This window comes from Apus apus, chromosome 4, assembly GCF_020740795.1.
Source record: "Apus apus isolate bApuApu2 chromosome 4, bApuApu2.pri.cur, whole genome shotgun sequence".
Taxonomy (NCBI): domain Eukaryota; kingdom Metazoa; phylum Chordata; class Aves; order Apodiformes; family Apodidae; genus Apus; species Apus apus.
In genome coordinates, this window is record NC_067285.1 from 106,774,628 (window position 1) to 106,792,600 (window position 17,973).

Sequence of the window (17,973 nt, forward strand, 5' to 3'; positions counted from 1 at the left end):
ATGTGCATTATGAAAAAGTCCAACAAAACCAGATTGATTAACCAATTTTATTAAAACAAAAGCCAAGAGAAAAAATAATAGCTTTCATTTTAACAATCTACAACACGAGTCTTACCCATACTAATTACTCAAATGTACTGCATGGTCTAAAACAAGTAAGAGTCAGACCTAAGATAATATCATCAGCAACAACATAAAACAGATGAATTTACTTCTTGAGGTTGTGCCAGCCTAAAAAACCCACAGGCTGGTTTACTGCAGCACCTACACCATGGACAGCAGCATCACAAGTTTCTCTTCCTCACTCTACAAACGGGACCTCCATCTTCTATCAAAGCACACCTCCAGAGGAAACACCACAGCTCAGATACATCCCAAAGTGTTCTGGCTATGAGAATGAATAAAAAGTGAGCATTTTGTATCATGAACACCAGCCCACTGGGAAACAGCTGATCCTTCAGGCCACTTGTCACACTGTGCGGAATTTAAATGGTCAAAATAACTGCTGGATATTCAGCTTTTTAATAACAACATCATCTAACTCCCATTTTTCATTCAGAAATTTGAAAACATACAACAAGTTAAAATAGTACTATTATCTGCTTTAGGCAGGTTTTCTGAGGGTTCTAAATGCTAATCCTGTCCACTTCAACATTATAGTAACGTAGCAAAAAATGGATCTAGCAGAATGACTCCTTTGTGCTCCTAGACCAGACAAGACCATTGTTTCCATTTTTTAAATTATATGGATACTTTTCATATTACCAGGTCCAGTGTATACATGATATAGAGAAATACACCATCATAAATATTGTGAAAGCTCAGCATAATAATCATCATATCCATGTTCAAGGTAACCAATTTTATATATGATTAAGTCCAAGAACTTGTCACATCGAATCAAAAATTCATCAAATCTAGTCTCACACACTTCCAAAAAAGTGCAGCAAACCCCATGATGAATAACTATTGAATTGTCAGTTTCTATGGAAGAAATCTCTTCTAAATCTCACCACCTTGTTTATTAATGCTTACAACTGGCGTTTTCCTGAAACTTGCATATTTGCTAGCTCTACATCAGGAGTAGCAATGTATAAATGCCTATAACTTAGCATTATCCTTGCCTGGTAAATCTTCTTAAGGTTGTCAGGTCTGAACTCAAAGCCAAAACTGGCCAACATGAAACCTTTTCATGCACAATGATTCAGAAAAAAAATAAAATCTAAAAATTGTAACTCAATCACTCCTTAGCCAATGCTCCTGTGTCCCTAACAAGCAGCTTTAAGGTAACTACAAGATAAATGGTATCTCTCCATACAAGTTATAAAGACTCATCTGAGAGACTAAAACCATTCTCCAGGGACAAACAGCCTGAAAAGCTGAAATTAAACTTTTAAATTAAAAAGAAAGCAAGTATACCTGGACACCAAGTGAATATGTATCAGGAAAGATTCTAATCATTCTTTAGTCAGATGAAATCTGAATTACCAATAGAATTTCTGATAAAGTGAGAGGAAACGAGCCAACTGTATTAAGTCTTTTGAAGAAGACTCAGAGGTAAAAGGAAACTCACAACTCCCCCAGAACAAGCAACTCACTAAACCAAACAATAACTCATATGCTTTCACAATATCTTCTCTGAAAACATGGACATGAGACTGACTCTCAGCCAAATTAATAATATGACAATGTTTCAAGCTGTGATTCAAGAGATTTAACTGAAATCATATTTATTTCAAGAAACAACTGCTGACAAATTCTACAAACCTCCAGGCAAAAGCCAAACCCATTATGGAACATGTGACACTTCTGGTTACAGAGATAGCAGTAAAATTCTTTAGCAAAAACCCAAACCACTGAATTGTTGCAAAATCTGTACTTTCTTCCCAAAGATTCTTAACAGAGTGAACCAGAATGCAAAACTGAGATTTGATTTAGGCATCTAAACTGCGTGTAGCTAAAAAGCAAGCCCACAAGTGAGCAGCTCTTCTGCGGCTGCAGACGCCCTCCAGTGGTTGCCAGAACCAGCCAGAGCTGCAAACAGGCAGCTCCCCACTTCCCTGCCTGACAGGCTGCCTCTCATCACACCTTCTCACAAGAGGCATCAAAAGTGCCTTGTGTGACTTCCTCCTGTCCATCAACCACATGGTTAAGTTGAAAAACATTTTTTAATATGGATCTGTTAGGTGCCTACCAGGATCTGAATTTCTGGATTGAGACATCTGCATTTTGTAACTATTTTCATCCATAATTCTACTAGTATTTTTCTGTTCTGCTTAATATTAGTTAACTTTTAGCTTCATCACTTCTGTAGGCTAGAAAGTTACCAAGCTTGAAGCGGGCTAGGACAACTCAAAAAAGGAACAAATAACAAAATTAGACTATCTTACTGGTATACTCAATCTCAAAACACTAGATGCATTAAAAAAAAGTGATAGCTTAAGAGTTTCCAACATACAAACCACCAGAGTTACAGAATAACTTAGGCTGGGAGGGACTTCCTCAGAACAACTAATCTAACCCCCGGCTTAAATCAGGGCCAACACTGATGAAGTTGCTCAGGGCCTTGTCTAGACAACGACCAGTCAGTAACTAAGAGCAAAGACATGGCTTAAAGAAATCAAGTTACTCTCCTTCTAGCTAATAAGCCAAAGGGTTCTAATTCCACATCACAAAAATAAAGACCGTGCAGTGAAAAACCCTGAACTTCTAGGGGTTACCTTGATTTGCCTAAATATGTCTGAAGACACATAGCATGCACATTTTAGCACATCAGTGAGTGCAGGTTGTTAATGATTGTCTCTAACACAGGTCACTACAAACAGCTGAAAGCATGGAAAAAGGCCCCTCAAAAGCCTAAAGGGACAACAAATCCAAATCCAGGGATATAACTGATAAAAGGAAGTCAATGTACCTAGGTCAATAGTAAACGGCAAGATGAAGACAAAGGCACTAATTTGAGACAGTAAGTTCATCAGAACCACTAGATACAGATTATAGAGTATGGAAAATAGACCATGTTTGTATAAAAATTTAACAGAGCCAAATGAGAAGAGGCTTAAAGTAAGAGGCAGAATAATGGGCAGAGATAATAGATACTAGTACCTATAAGTGGATACCTATAAGTACCCACTGGGGAGATGAGAGCAAGTTGCAGGTCAGTCACTATCTCTAGGAGAACCAATGGAGGGAAATTGTCAATACACATCTCAGGCCTCCTTGTAAAAATAGAAGCTACATTGTGGGGTTGGGTCTGGTTAAGCGGAAGAAGCTAGCAAATCTACACTTAGGAATAAAAAAGGATTTCAAGAAAAACGAGCAAAATTGAAGCTAGTTAAATTTTGCACAACCTTTGCTATCTAAATTTTATGGTAGTACTACATCAAAGCAAGAAAAAGGACTATGCTCTTTGTGAGAAGAGGACAATAGAGCAGAAAAGAAGAGGTAAGGAAAAAAATGATCAGCAACAGATAATCAAGCAGCACTATAAGCTTAGAACTAATGCAAGATCTAGAAGACAGGACATCAAAGAGTGAAATGAGATAGATCATAGCCATGACCTGGTTGATCAGTTATCAGAGTACAGTCCTGAAGCAGCTAAGCATATGATTAGATTTGGTAGTTAAATTAAGTGCACTCACACTAAGACCAGCAGTATCACACAGAAGCAAAAGCAATCTCTTATCTTTTTCTAGATGACTGTATCTATAGAAAAGGAAACTAGGGGAAGGGCAGGGAAAGGAAGGGGACAAAAGCACCACACACTAGTAGCAGCTAATGAGCTTAAGATAGTATTGTTCCATATTGACTGTCTGGTGATCCAACAAGTACCATTTTTCACTAAGAAAGAGGAAAAAACACTATAGCCAAGGAGTCTGCTGAATAAACATGATATTTTGGCTTGTGAACAAATAGCTTTCAGTAAGCAAAAAGGAGCCGTGACTTATCACAGAAAGGACTCTAGGTACTTTAACTGGACAACAACAACCAGACAGTCCTTGCAACGGCTTTGTACACATTTTCACACTAAAAAAAACAACCCAGGTTCTATGTAAGGCAAATTTTCTTGCAGACATTTTAAATAATGTTATTAATTACATGAAGGTCCATCATCTGACAGGAGTTATGAGCCAAATACAGTTAATCTGCATGTCAGATTCCTCACTCACTCTCCAGGCCACTATAATTTATGTGGTATTTAGTATTCATTTCTTCCCCATCTGCTGCAATTTCATAAATGCCTTTCTTGTGTGTCAGAAATAATGGAGTAGTCCATTCCTCCCAATTCTGCCAAAGGAAGTTAAGAGAGAAAGCAGTCAACAACAAGCATCACTACTAAATGCTACTTTCTGTTTGTCTAAGGGTTTTCTTAAAGCCATTTCTCAGGTGAATTACTTAGGAGGGGAAGATGACACACCTAAATACAAATTCACAATAAGATAACTTTATTGACAAAATCTATTTTTATTACCTACAAATCACGCTTTCAGCTGGCACTGAAAAAGCAAATACATGACTGCTGCTTTTTTCTGTAAAGATAGCTTTCTAATAAGTCTTCTCCATTCTCTCATCAATTTTAAGACCAAAGGTTATTCCTATTTTCAGATCAGAATGAGACAAAATACTTAGAGATTATTCAAGCTGCAACACATACTTGCTAATACATATGAAAACCTGAGTATGCTTATTCACATTATCTTGTATAAAAAACGTAAAATATCAGAGGAGAAACATATTCACAATCACACAGTACATTGTGACTGTTCTTCCCTATATTAAAATAACGAATTACTACAGAATCAAAACAATTTACTTCTAGAAGAAGAAAATGCGTAACTGAAAATTGCATTGTGAGTTTACCAAAAATTGTTACAAACTAGCTCTATTAAGTGAATTCAAAAGCATTGTCTTTCATGAAGTAGTAATGTAGTAGCTGATAAAGAATTTAAAATTACTACACCAAAACTTTCTAACTATTTACCACTACTCTTAGAAAAAACTTAGGGAAAGAAGAAAAAGGAAATTTTCATCCAAAGGAGCCAGTTTTAAGTTTAAAAGCACCTGAAGTAAAGACTTCATTAGCTGTGCAGTAGATATGCAATGATTTCAGTTAGCCAGCCAGGTGGCAAGACCGACAATGTATTTCTAAATGAGTACATGAAAATTATTTACATTGATATATAATAATGTTTACAGAGATGTAACACACATTTGCAAATTTTGAAAATTGTGTGGAAAAGGTTAGCGTACTTACAGTTGCACTGACATTTATTTGCCACCAACTCTTTTTGAAAAAAATAGAATTTATCTTTTTTAAATTGTTTTGGGTTTGCATTTTTCCCTCCCCAACAGATAAACTTTCAGAACCTAATTGTTGCAGTCTTTACTCATGGATTGAAACGAGTGTTTATTGCCTTCTCATTAAGGCTGTTGGCAATACCAGCTTGTACAGTTAAGAACTTCAGAAAGGCAAGCAAAGAATTTCTTTGCTTTAAATGTTACTTGCTACTGTGGAAAGCAATCTTACAAAACTGATGGACCTCACTTTTTGTTCCTCCTCAGGAAAAGCTTTTGCAACCAATCCCTTTTGCCGAGGAGAAGCCTGGAAGATTCTGTAAGAGGACTCCTCCCTGTAAATTAGTTTTCTTCAAAATCAGAAGAAATATTCCTTTTCCACAGCTGCAGAAATTGGGATTTTGTCAGTTCCACTCCTGCTGCTAAAGGTGGGTGTGAAGGAAGGAGATAGATTTGAGTAAATTCAAATTCATGCAAAATGCTATATTTTTGTCTGAAGAGAGAATACAGATACTCCTGTGGTGGGACCATAAATCAAATAGAAAAGAACTGTTTCTCCTCTGTGGATAAGCAGAGAGGAACAGTGACATATAAAATGGCAGAACTACTGGATTTGCCACTAGTATTTAATAAACAGTAAAAGGTAGTCTCCGTTGCTTAACAAATGGCTAAAAGGTTTTTTGTTTTGTTTTGTTTTTAAAAGAGTTACATTTCAATGAGAGTTTTCTGTCTCCTGGAGAGATCCAAATGGCTCAGCTGAAGGGACTGGCCCCACTCCAGCAAAACAGGACTCAACAATCCATTAGAGCCAGAATACTCATTCAGTCCAGGTCTTTACTCACCAATGAAATTGTGTCTCTGTCTCCCAGGTGGGCCAGAGTTGTCCATCTGGCTCCTACTTAGCTTGGATGAAGAACCAAATGTAATCATATATTTATATATATATGTGGTTTACATTTGGTTTATATATATACATAGAAAAATAGCTCAGCACTTGGGTGGAGAGTTTCTTCCTCATTTTTGCATTTATTTATGCTACTTTTTCACCTGGTCCAAGCCTACTATATTCTCACACCCCTTCTTTAATGCCAATGCTTCTTCCTTCCAGCATCCTACTTCTGCTCGTTGTGTCATACCTTCAGGACCTGGATCCTCTGGTTCTACAAAACTCACTGCAGTAGATGAATGTGCTATAATCCGTTTCTTTCCTCTTCACTGTGGCAAATGATTCTGCCCTTATTCCTATATGTAGCCATGACAGCAGAGCAATTGCCTGAAGCTTCACTGCGAGTATCAGGAAAATACCTGATCGTGCAAATTCTGGGAAGGGAAGATCAAATCTGGGATGACACCACAAAATAAGTTATCAATATAAGTAATGAATCAAATGGTAGTATTAACAAAACATTACCTGCTACACTTCTACAGAAATAAACAATGTTGCCCACATCTGACCAGACACCAATTAATTTTAATACAGGATACTATCATTTTGCCTAGACCCTTGAAACTGCTATCTTTGTCTATCGCAGCATTAAAAGCTGTTCACACAAGTGGGTGGATTTAGATGCCAGAAGCACACTTAGTGCACTGTAATAATTCCAACAAGCAGCGTTGTGACACTAGCGATATAGGGGGCCTTGTCAATTGAATGAAAGCCTAGCTATATGCATAGACAGGAGATTGTAATAATATTTACCAATCAGCACTATTTGGCCATGTCTTCTTTGCTTATAAAAATGGCAACACATTGCAATGATAATGCACCTCTCTAATGTGGGCAAGGTGCATGTAAAAATACATACCATTTCTTTCATCCAGTACACTCAACTTCACATCCCATAACATTAAGAGCTAGAAGGTAAAGTTCAAAGGTAGTTAATACTGACTCAATGGCACATTTCAGCAAGAGCTACATATATATCCCTATCTGATCAATGTAACTATGTCTATAATGCAATCCTGGCCATATTGTGCTAATTCTGGTCTACTTTACACATAGACTTTAACTATACACATGCAATTACGCTAATTATTCTGTCAATGTATTACCTCAAAGCAAAAACCACACACACAACTGGCAGATGTATGCCAGAAACACTCAAACAAGGCCTGAGCTCACAAGAGACTTGGAACGGTAGATCCTCTTCAAACAAACCCAAATACTTATTAATAAGTGGCCTTTCTGGTTCTGACATTATTTGAAGCATCTTCCTGTGCTGGGGGGTTAGGATGCTCTTGCCAAAATGCATTACTACCATTCACAGTGCACTTTATTCTCTATTTCTTTTGCTACATCTACGTCAAGAATCTCTTCAGAAGAGAAATAAGACTGTGACAGGTAAAATTTCTGGAATTGAGGCAAGTTTTATGTTTCTGCAGATACAGTGTAGCTTACCCATTTAACTTGGAGACAGATTAAAACGCTTTCTTCTCCAACAAATCAAATCCTTCTTGTGCACTTTTCCAACCTTTCATGTTGCGAGGTTTGCAGTGTGTATCTCTTGCCATTTTTGCTGTCCTTTCTCTCAGCATAGCATTAATTCCGTGGATTACTTCACTGGCTTATGAAATTTAGTTCTTTAGACAAATTCTGTTATACCTGCTTCCTATGGCAAAATCTAAAAAGCTTTTACTCTAGAAATGTGTTAAGCAATTGTAGCTGCTGCTCTTACTTGCAGAGCTTCTGAAGACTCAACTATCACTACCACTTCTGAGCCAAGTGTTCACATGACGAACAGACAGTGTACATGCACTTTTCCAATTACACATTTTAAGCCTACTGCTCGTTTTTTACACTATAGCTGACTTCCAGTCATCTTCCACATTTAATCACAGCATTTGTTTCTGGTCCTACTATAAAACAGCTTCTGATGGTCTGCATTTTGCATCCATAGAAAAATAACAACATGAATTTCATTCTGAAGTATCTGATTGAAAGTTCTTGGCAACTACTCCATGTAGTGAAATAATCCGTATTCGTATATTTCATCCTACACTGCTCTTCCAGGTTCATACTTTGGCTTAAATCCCTCTGGCTTTATTATCAGACTAGAATCCAGGCATTCTTTATGACAAAGTCCCCAGTTCAGATGCTTCTGAGTACCAATGCAGTCAGGTTTTTTGCTCAGATGGCATCCCACAGGGGCTGGCAAGTTCCACAACTGATTTTATCTGATATGCAATCCTGAGAACCTCAGCTTCAAAGACTAACCCATCCCACAGCAGGAAGATTTACATTTCAACTTATTATGATGACTAAATAAATGAAGAGTCCCAAATACTATGATAGGATGCTGCATTACATCTCCTTCCTATTGCTTCTTTTATTCTCTTATCAGTAGCTTTTCAAAATATTTTAAATGGCATTTAGATCACAGTTCTAATAAAGTCTTCCCTAACCTCAGCCTTCTTTCTTGAAAATATTTCATCTTCTGCTCCTTGGTATATCTCTTATTTAGTAAGGCAGAACTCAGAGTACAGAACAACATTCATTATTATGTTTTTGACTATGGCAAACGTGGAATTCTGATGTTAGCCCTCAAGGCCAAATACGTTTAAAAATTATTATTTTAAATCACGGGGTTTTTTATTTGCTATGTGTGCTTCAGCACAGATGCAAGATGTCAGTATTTTAGTGTTTTGATACGAGGCACAGGCCAGAAGAGATTTCACAAAGACAGTTAAATGGCCATCTCTGTCAGTTATCAGAACAAGACCACCCTGTGCTTCTCCAAAGAGAGCCACACAGAAAGCTGACAGTACACCGACAGCTATAGAAAAATGTTACAGGCTTCTATGAAAGTCTATTTCAATAGCACATCATGTTATAATTTTCCCATTTTCCACAGATATATCCTTGCCCCAAATATGGATTAATATAAAATAGCTCCCATTTGTGCTGGGGAGCTGAATACCAAAGTTCAAAACAAGATCAAATGGCTATCTTTCACTAAGATAAAAATAGGACAAGTTAAAAGGATGGGGACAAAACTAGAAACTGAGCCATCACCTGTTGAGTAGCCCTTGCAATTTAACACATGCTTTAAGTCATTTACGTTTGACATAATTTCAAACTGTTAAAATATATTAAAACCTACATCAGTGGTGCCCCAGGGCAAAGTCATTTTGGCCAACCTAAGAATACTGTGAAGTACTTATGGGCTAGTGCTTCACTTCTTCCATACTTAGGCAATTTAATTTGATTGCTATTAGAACGCTGAAAAAGATTTTCAAACTTCTACTTTCCACGTGTAGCTCACACTGTTGTACTATCAGAACAATTTCCATATCATAGTATTACTTCATTAGCAAGAAGGATAGTAGAAACCTTGCTTTTGGTTCAGCCATGATGAACCATTCATTCCTTTATGGCACACAAAATGCATTCTAAAAAATTCAGCTTATGGTACAATCTATTATATGCTTTGGACAGATGCAGCTTTTCAAATGTACCAGAGTCAATAGATTATCTGGTACTCTAAAGTTTAGAGCCGCTTGTGAGCAAAATGATGCACGATGGCCTATTCATTAACCTATCATCACCATGCACAAGGTTTTAGTACATACGATCTGTTCTCCAGGAATCCTGCATATTTTTGTAGCTTGCTGTTCACCAGAAGGGCAGCAGAACAGAGTATGGCCTAAGCTTCCTTTTTAACGTGTTCCACAAACTTCCCTTCCTGCTGATGCTAGAAAATATAAAATAACTAAGCTGGATGCCACCAACTTGATAAAAATAAACATTCAAAATAGCACGTGACATATATAACTTCTGTAATTTCTGTCAGGGCAAACTGGAAGGAAAAAAGTAAACACATGTATACAACTGCCTTACTATCTCCAATGACAGCAGGTCACAGAGAAGCTAATGTGAACATGCAGTGAAGGGTGAATTCAGGGAGTTTCTCTATTTCAAAAATGTTCTCAGAATCAAACCATTCCAAGTAACCAATAATTTTATAAAATAGCTGACCCATTGAACTGGCTACACAAATTTACAAGCTGCAGAGTGACTACTGGGGGGTCAACAAGTCTCTCCTCACCCACCCCCCTTTCTCGCACCAAAGGAAATCTGGACTCCCACACAAAACTCTGATAGAAAATGTTTCCTCTCCACTTTACCATCTGACTGGTTAGCCTGGTGCCATATTCCACCTCAGCCTTCTCATTTACACCACTGAGATTCCAGCACAACCTAGGTGAATACAGTTCTCAAAGCTGTACCATAACTGCAAAGTGATGGTTCCTAAGAACGTGGACTTACTCATCCAATTAGATCCACTTCAGTATTTCTACTGTTCCTTCATGCAAAGGCTAGATTTGAAAATTATACCAGAACTATCACATTTATTCAAGTCTAAGGCTGTTTCATTTGTCTCTGCAGAAAGGTAATGAAAAAGCTCAGATAGCATAGCCACAAACACAGCATTAAAATAAGCAGTTATCATCATCTACTGCACTGCTATTAGTCCCACCAAGCTTTTGTTTACTGAGGTTTGATTACAGAATGTTACGGTAGCCATTGTTTTCAGCAATACCTCTTAGCAGATGCCTCCCATTGTGCAGGATGGTGCTCTTGAGGAGCACTGAATTTTTTTTTTTCCTAGAAAAGACTAGGTGTTTTACTTTGTTCTGCACAGAAAATACTTGTAATTTTCATGCATGCAACCATCTTCTCAGAAGAGATGACTTGTAGTTTCATAAGCAGGAGTGACCAGAGGTGACCGAAATACTGCAAAAAATTGTGCTTGTACCTTCTCTTCATCATAAACTACATCTTTGATCCAGTAATGTGACCAGAGCAGGTGAACCTTTATATCTGCATGGAGTCCCAATGCAGTCAATAGGCTTTGATCGACCACAAGGAAAGACACACATTATCAGTCTGTGGAAATAACAACTCGCTTGGGAAACATACTGACACTGGTGGAACAAAAAGCAGGCTCAGTCCAAAAGTGAGAGGTGAATGGGCCACAGACAATAGGACACTGCAAAACAATCCCTTCTTTCCATCCCTTTGCTATTTTGTTAGCATGATGTTTTAGACACAAACTCACATAGATTAAAAAAAAATACACACATACAAATCTATGTATGTATACCCATACACATCAATTTCACCATCCAAACATTAGAAGGCAACCCTCTCAACAGTAATTTTTTGATTCCTGTCTAAAACAAAGTGGGGTTGCTTTTGTTTTAATATCCAGTCTATTCCATGCAGGCAGTAATTTAAATGCAATAGTCTCATCTGCAAAACAACCACTGACTTCAGAAAAAGCACATAGCTCTACAGATATTAAAACACAGTTTCTTTTAATCTTAGTAGCCATTTGTTGGACTGTACTGAACTAAAAAGAAATACATTTTACATTTAATTTCCATTTTCTGAAACACTAAATATAAAACCTTTAAGTATAATGACCTAGTTTCTTCCGACATTTTCAAATAATATTTGACAAATTAGTAGGCTTTACTGTGCTTTTAATATCTGATTTTTTTTGAGTACGTATGAGGGTGAATACTCCTATAACCGTCACAAGAACTAGCTGTATAGTCTCTGGGAATATCCAGAGCTTTTATATTCAAATCCTGAAAAAAAGGTTGTATTTTCTAATGGTGCATAGCAGACAAAAATCTCAGCATGCTTTAATATATGGGATATAGACGCTTACTGAAATGACCAAAAATTGCATATATTGTAAGGACTGAGCCATGAGTACTCCTGCAAATCAGTGGTTTTATTCAATGATTACATCCAACAGTCAAATAATACCAGACTGTGAAATCGAGGAGTTTATTAAGGCTGATGTTGCATTTCCTGAGCAAAATTCCCACAGCAAAACAAGCAAATAATAGCTTAAATGATAAATTTACAGATTTTACTAACGTATCAACATTTTTTTGAAGATTGATTTTATTCTTGCAGCTGAAGCCACAGATTCCATGTTAAAGGAATGTTAGCAAGCATTTATGTCCGCATAAACCACCAGCAAGTACTCTTTGCAAAATCTATTACAAACTTCAATGCCAGCCTCCAGCATTTACAATTACCTGCCTTAGATGTCTAAAAAGGCTAAACGCCAAACATCTTCCTTGTCTTTTGGGTTTTGTTGTTGTATTTTTTTACATCAGACCTCGTTTAGCTTAGTCAGCACAAGCAGCATTAGCTCCTAAATTTAAAAACCATTATAAACCAATTTTAATGCAAATGCCAATAAGGAAACTATTCACGCACACAAAATACATGGGCAATGACTGATACCAGCCTCTTGCCTGTTTAATGCCTGTTAGCAAGAGGCCCATTTTCTCTGAAATCTGTTTAACTACGGTGTTTACTGTGTCAGTACTTCTACTAGTATTTACTCCTCCTTTCAGTCGACATATTTAAAAAAAAAAAAAACACAACAAAAAAGCAAGTATAAATACGTTCAAGAAGTGTGGCAAATTCCCCTCTCCACCCCCAGAGCGGTACAGCCACAGTGGATGAGCTGTAACTATGGCCTTGGGAATACAAGTTGCCCAGGCTCTTTTACCACACAAACATCAATTCAAGTTACAAGAGCCCTATCCTTTTATACTTAATGAAGATTGAGCCAACGAGCCCATACGCCTTCGCAGGAATGTTTTCTTTCCGTTTCCCTAACCAGGCTCTCCTCCCATACAGGTCCAGGATGGACTGCAGAAGGGTGTAAATAAAGAGGATCATCACACCAGTGTTTAGTGGAGGAATAAATCAAACATGGCTTCCCCCTCCATACATTTCCAGAGTTACATTCACTCCTGCTGCCGTACAACCCCAGTCCTACCCGGAGGGAAGGGGCAGGAGCAGCCTCCACCTCCCCACAGCCTCCCCGCCGCTGGGGTGGGCATTTGTAGCCACCCCACCCCTTTAGGAGGCGGTTTAAAACCTTGGGGGAGGCTTTTTTTCCTTCCCATCGGTTTCTCCCCCCCCCCCCCCACGCCTCCGGTTTTCTTTCTCATTTGCACTGATTGATTTTCCCCCCCCCCCTCCCCCTTTTTCCAGGAGAGGGAGGTGGGACGGGTGGGCACCTCTCCCTTACCCCTTTATGCTGCTCCCGACCTCCCGCAGCGCCGAGGAGGAGGCGGGCAGGGGGGGAAAGGATGAAGCTGCAACAGCCGGGACTCCGGCTCGGCATCGCTCCTTTCCGCTCCTTCGCCACCCAAGAGTCAGGCCCAGCCAGCAGCAGAAATCCTGCAGCAGCCTCCGGGGGCGGGGGGGGCGAGGGGCGGGCAGGGTGGGGGGGCCGCGGCCCCTCAGAGAGGACCAGGTAGCGGGCGAGGGGGGCGGGAGGGGGAGAAAGAGGCGGGGGGGGGGGGAAGAGAACAAACAACAAAAAAACGCTCCTCCGAGGAATGGGGAAACGGGAGCCGCGGGCTGCCCGGGCAGGGGCAGGCGATGGAGGAGCCGGCGGTAAGTTTGAGGGGAGCGCAGCCCGGGCGGATGGGGAGTCCCCGGGCGAGCGGCCGGAGCGCGGGGAGCGGACCGCCCTGCGCCGGGACCCGCGGGCCCCGCTCCGCCACCGCAGCGCTCTGCCAGGTGGGGGGCCGCGGTCTCCGTCTGAGAGAGGGGGGAGGGCTCCCGGCGACCGCGGCGAGACGCGGGGCCGGGCGGCAGCATCCCCTCGGGTGAGGGAGCCTCGCCGCCGCCGCTCCCGCCTCCCGCCCGGGGCCTGCGGGAACGTGCCGCGGGTGCCTCCTCCCTTCCCCGGGGAGGCGGGGAGCCGGCGGGGCTGCCGGCCTACTGACCTGTGCCCTAGCGCATCCTTCTCCCTCAGAAGCCGAGCGGAGGCGGCGGCGGCGGCAGCCGGGGAGCGGCGGGAGCCGAGGCGACACGGCAACGGCGGCGGCAACGGCGGCGGCTCCGGCGGTCCTGCGCGGCGGCCCCGCCCCCTCCTCCGGCCAGAACCAGCGCGAAAAATCCGCGCCGCTGATTGGCCGCCGCCGCGGCGCGGCCCCTGGAGCGGCTGGTTCAAATCCCCCCGCACGGAGCCGCCCGCACGCGCGGCCCCGCGCCCCGCCGGCCCCGGCAGCCCCGGCACCGCCAGCACTGCCGGTTCCCTCCCGCCCCCCGGTACCCCGCGGGGACGGCGCGAGTGGTGCCGCCAGCGCAGCCGGCCGCGACCCGGCGCACGCCCAGGGCCGCCAGCCCGCCTTGACAGGGCCGCCGGCGGGAGGAAGAGGAGGGCGGGCCCGGTGCCAGAGGGAGGGAGCGAGGGAAGGCCGGGTGCCGGAGGGAGGGAGGGAAGGCGGCGGGGCGAGGTGGGGCCGGGGGCGGGGGCTGCGCGGGGGCACGGCCCGCCCGAGGCCCTGGGGTGGGGGGGGGGGGGAGTTAGGGCTGGTGGCGGCCCCAGGTGGGCCAGAGCGCATCGAGGGCCCGTCCCCCCCGCAGAGGTGGGTGCAAACGGCTGATTTTTAAAATGGTATTAAATGTAGTTTGTTGTTTTGTTTTGTTTTTTTTTCCCTCCCCCCCGGGGCACGGGGACGCTCGCCACGGGCTGCAGCCCCCGCGGAACGTGCCCTCCTCACCCGCAGGTCGGACACGTGGGCTCTCCGAAAACCCTGATTTAAGCCAAATGTTTTGACTTTCCCTACAACTGTGCACGATGTCGAGGCTGTCGGGCAGTTAAGAACCCAAGTGTGCCTGGCTGCGAGTGACTCGGTCTGTCTCTCCTGGAAAGTATGGCCTGGTTTGTTTTATTTAAAGCCTGCATCAAAATAAGCACATGTGCTTGCAGTCTGCCAGTTGGGAGCACAAATATTTCTTAGGCCCAATCGTTAAGTATCTGTCATGTTACGATAGGAACAAATATTCTCATGAGCTGTCATCCCAGATAACGTAAAGCAGGTAATGGCCAACTTTTCCAGGCTTTTTATTGTTTAAATAAAGGATTTGTGGAGCACTAGAAGGTGTGTTTGCTGTAGAAGGCTGAGAATATAATTTCTGGGTACTGTGGATACTGTATTAACCTGGTAGTTAAGGGCCTAACATAAGTAAACAGATGATAATGGAGGAGGAGAAACCAGCATCATACTTTACAGATGATGATGAAATTACACCAGCTGCTACAGAAAGGCTCAGGTGCTCATTTGTTTTGCCTTTTTTTTTTTTTTTTCACATAATACTTAATGTATGTGTTATAGTTTGTTAACACTTTAACGTGTATGTTCAGTAGTGGGTGTGCACTTTTTTTAGCATGGTAGTTAACAGTTGGACAGTGAACTGCAAACTTAATGTAAATTATTTAGTAATGAAAAATTTAATCATCGGCAGATTAGAACTTTAATCTCAAGGTGGCTGAAGGAAATCTGCCTATAGTGATAAAGGTACCTTATTTTCAGCCTTTCTGTGAAAAATAACCTATCTTTAAGGTGTTAGACAAACATGATTTAGCTTCTGAATGTCAGTATTTTCAGCATTAAAGTGCCATCAACTTTTAAAATAGCTGATTTGAACTAAGAGTCAAGACAATTTTATCTTCCTGTTTCCTTTCTAAATTTGTTATATGCATTTACAGAAAAAAAAAGTTTTCCAATTAAAAAGAGGCACCATTATAAATACAAATAAATAGAACTACAAATATGTGAATCCTGTTGTTTTGCTATGTAATGGTACAGACAGGTGTGCCTTTCTTCTGTGGCTGAACAATCATGCTCACATAATAAAAGCATGACATGTTTGCAGGGGTGCTTGCTGTTTCTTTCTCCCCCAAAAAACCTTGTGTAAGAAACCAGGTTAGTTTTCAGTAATTGGTACACTACAGATGTGTTATCTCCTTTCTTTTAGGAATAAACTCTGTGCCCAGGCTCAGTGATATAAATCTGTTTCTCTGTATGACTTCTAAAAGAGAAACTTTTTTATTCTGTACTTATTACTAGTGCATAAGATCCTCCAGATAATGCAGTTCTCATGTTTGCCTTTTCTGTCAGTTGTTTAAGTGGAAGGATTTAACTATCATGGTCAAGGTGACAACAAATCTTCCTGAGTCCTTTCATCTCTTGTAGATCATTTGCTTTGTCTATGCTACTAAGATTTGCAACCATGTAATTACCTGCTGATGGACCCACCATGCAGATTTACAGGAAAGCTTATGCTGGGAGTTAACATCTTTAACTGGAATAGCACCAGTTGATGCTGTACATCAGCACTGGTGCAAACTTCTCCAATGTCACAACCCATTTAAACAGAAACTGTACATGCAGTTCTTTTCATTTCAAAAGCAACTGTCTGTTTCCTTGAGCTCATATCGTGATAATAATAATGTCTCAATTTTTCCACTGCAGCATAAAAAGAGTCTGATTCTTTGAAAAGGGATATACTTATATTACAATTCTGAAAACTGCATTCAAAAACTTTAACTTTTGATGGTGTAAAAGCACGTGCAGTGCAGAATGAGCTTGTGCTGACAAATAACAGGCACGCTGCATTATCCTTGAGTGATGGTTTTGAAATAGTTTAAATATCCCCTGACTTGATTCTAGTAGTTGCAAATTTCCAGACTGAGCCTCTTGGAAATTTTCATAGAATAGTTTTGGTTGGATGGGATCTGCAATTATCATCTAGTCTAAAGCCCCTGCATGGGAAGGGACATCTTCAACTAGGTGAGGTTTCTCGGAGCCTGGTCCAACTGGACAGGGAATGTTTCCAGGGATGGGGCATCTACCACATCTCTGGGCAACCTGTGCCAGTGTTTCACTGCCCTCATTGTAGTAAATTTCTTCCTAATAGCTAGACTAAATCTGCCCTCTTTACATTTAAAACTGTTACCCCTTGTCCTATTGCAACAGGCCTGACTAAAAAGTGTCCCCAACTTTCTTATGAGCACCCTTTAACTATGGAAAGGCTGGTATGAGGTCTCCTTGGAGCCTTCTCTCTTCCAGACTGAAAAACCCCAGCTCTCTCAGCCTATCCTCATAGGAGAGGTGCTGTGATCGTTTTTGTGACCCTCATCTGGACCTGCTCCAACAGCTCCATCTCTTTCCATCTTCAGCTGAGGACCCTAGAGCTGGACACAGCACTGCAGATGGGGGCTCACCAGCATGGAGCAGGGGGGCAGAATTACTTTCCTTGGCCTGCTGGCCACACTGCTTTTGGTGCAGCCCAGGATACAGTTGGCTTTCTGGGCTGTGAGCTCATATTGTTGGCTCATGTCCAGCTTTTCATCCACCAGTTTTATTCTCTTTCATTATGTTTTCTTGTGATTTTGAATTAGCCAATATGTTTTAACAGTTTGATGTTTCTCAGATAGCAGAACAAGGCACTGAAACCAAAAGATGGACAACTAGAGCAGATAATAGTATTAATTTTTTACTCCTGCCTAAAATATTACTGCTCTTTACTTTCAACTTTTATGGATATATTGTGTTAAGAAATAGTATCAAGATCAATATACCTCTCTTCAATTCAACAAAGGTTTTAAAATAAATGTAACAGCTGTATATTATTCTAGAAACATTTCAATATTTTAGAGAATATCAATTAGTTACTAGGCCAAAAGATAATTTACAATTTAAACACTTTTTCAAGATCATTTATTCAGCAATAATGGTAGTCGGTGCCCCTGCCCTTAGGTGTATGTTAGGATAGGCTGAGATTCTGAAGCTGAAGGAATTTGGTGGTGGTGGTGGTGCCACCACAGGGACAGGCAGTTCCAG

The 17,973-nt window shown here is 41.2% G+C and overlaps 1 protein-coding gene across 5 annotated transcripts in view; it reads right to left on the reverse strand.

Moving 5' to 3' along the window:
- Positions 1-17,973, reverse strand: part of NSD2 (nuclear receptor binding SET domain protein 2) — a 98,938-nt gene that overhangs the window by 58,680 nt on the left and 22,285 nt on the right. The window contains exon 1 of one of the 5 annotated variants that reach the window (XM_051619943.1): positions 14,068-14,192. The exons of 3 other annotated variants lie outside the window; for them this stretch is intronic. The gene's annotated coding sequence lies outside the window, so the exon portion shown is untranslated. Of the gene's footprint in view, positions 1-13,361; positions 13,487-14,067; positions 14,193-17,973 lie in introns of those variants that run through there. One more of the 5 variants, XM_051619944.1, reaches the window with a different exon arrangement.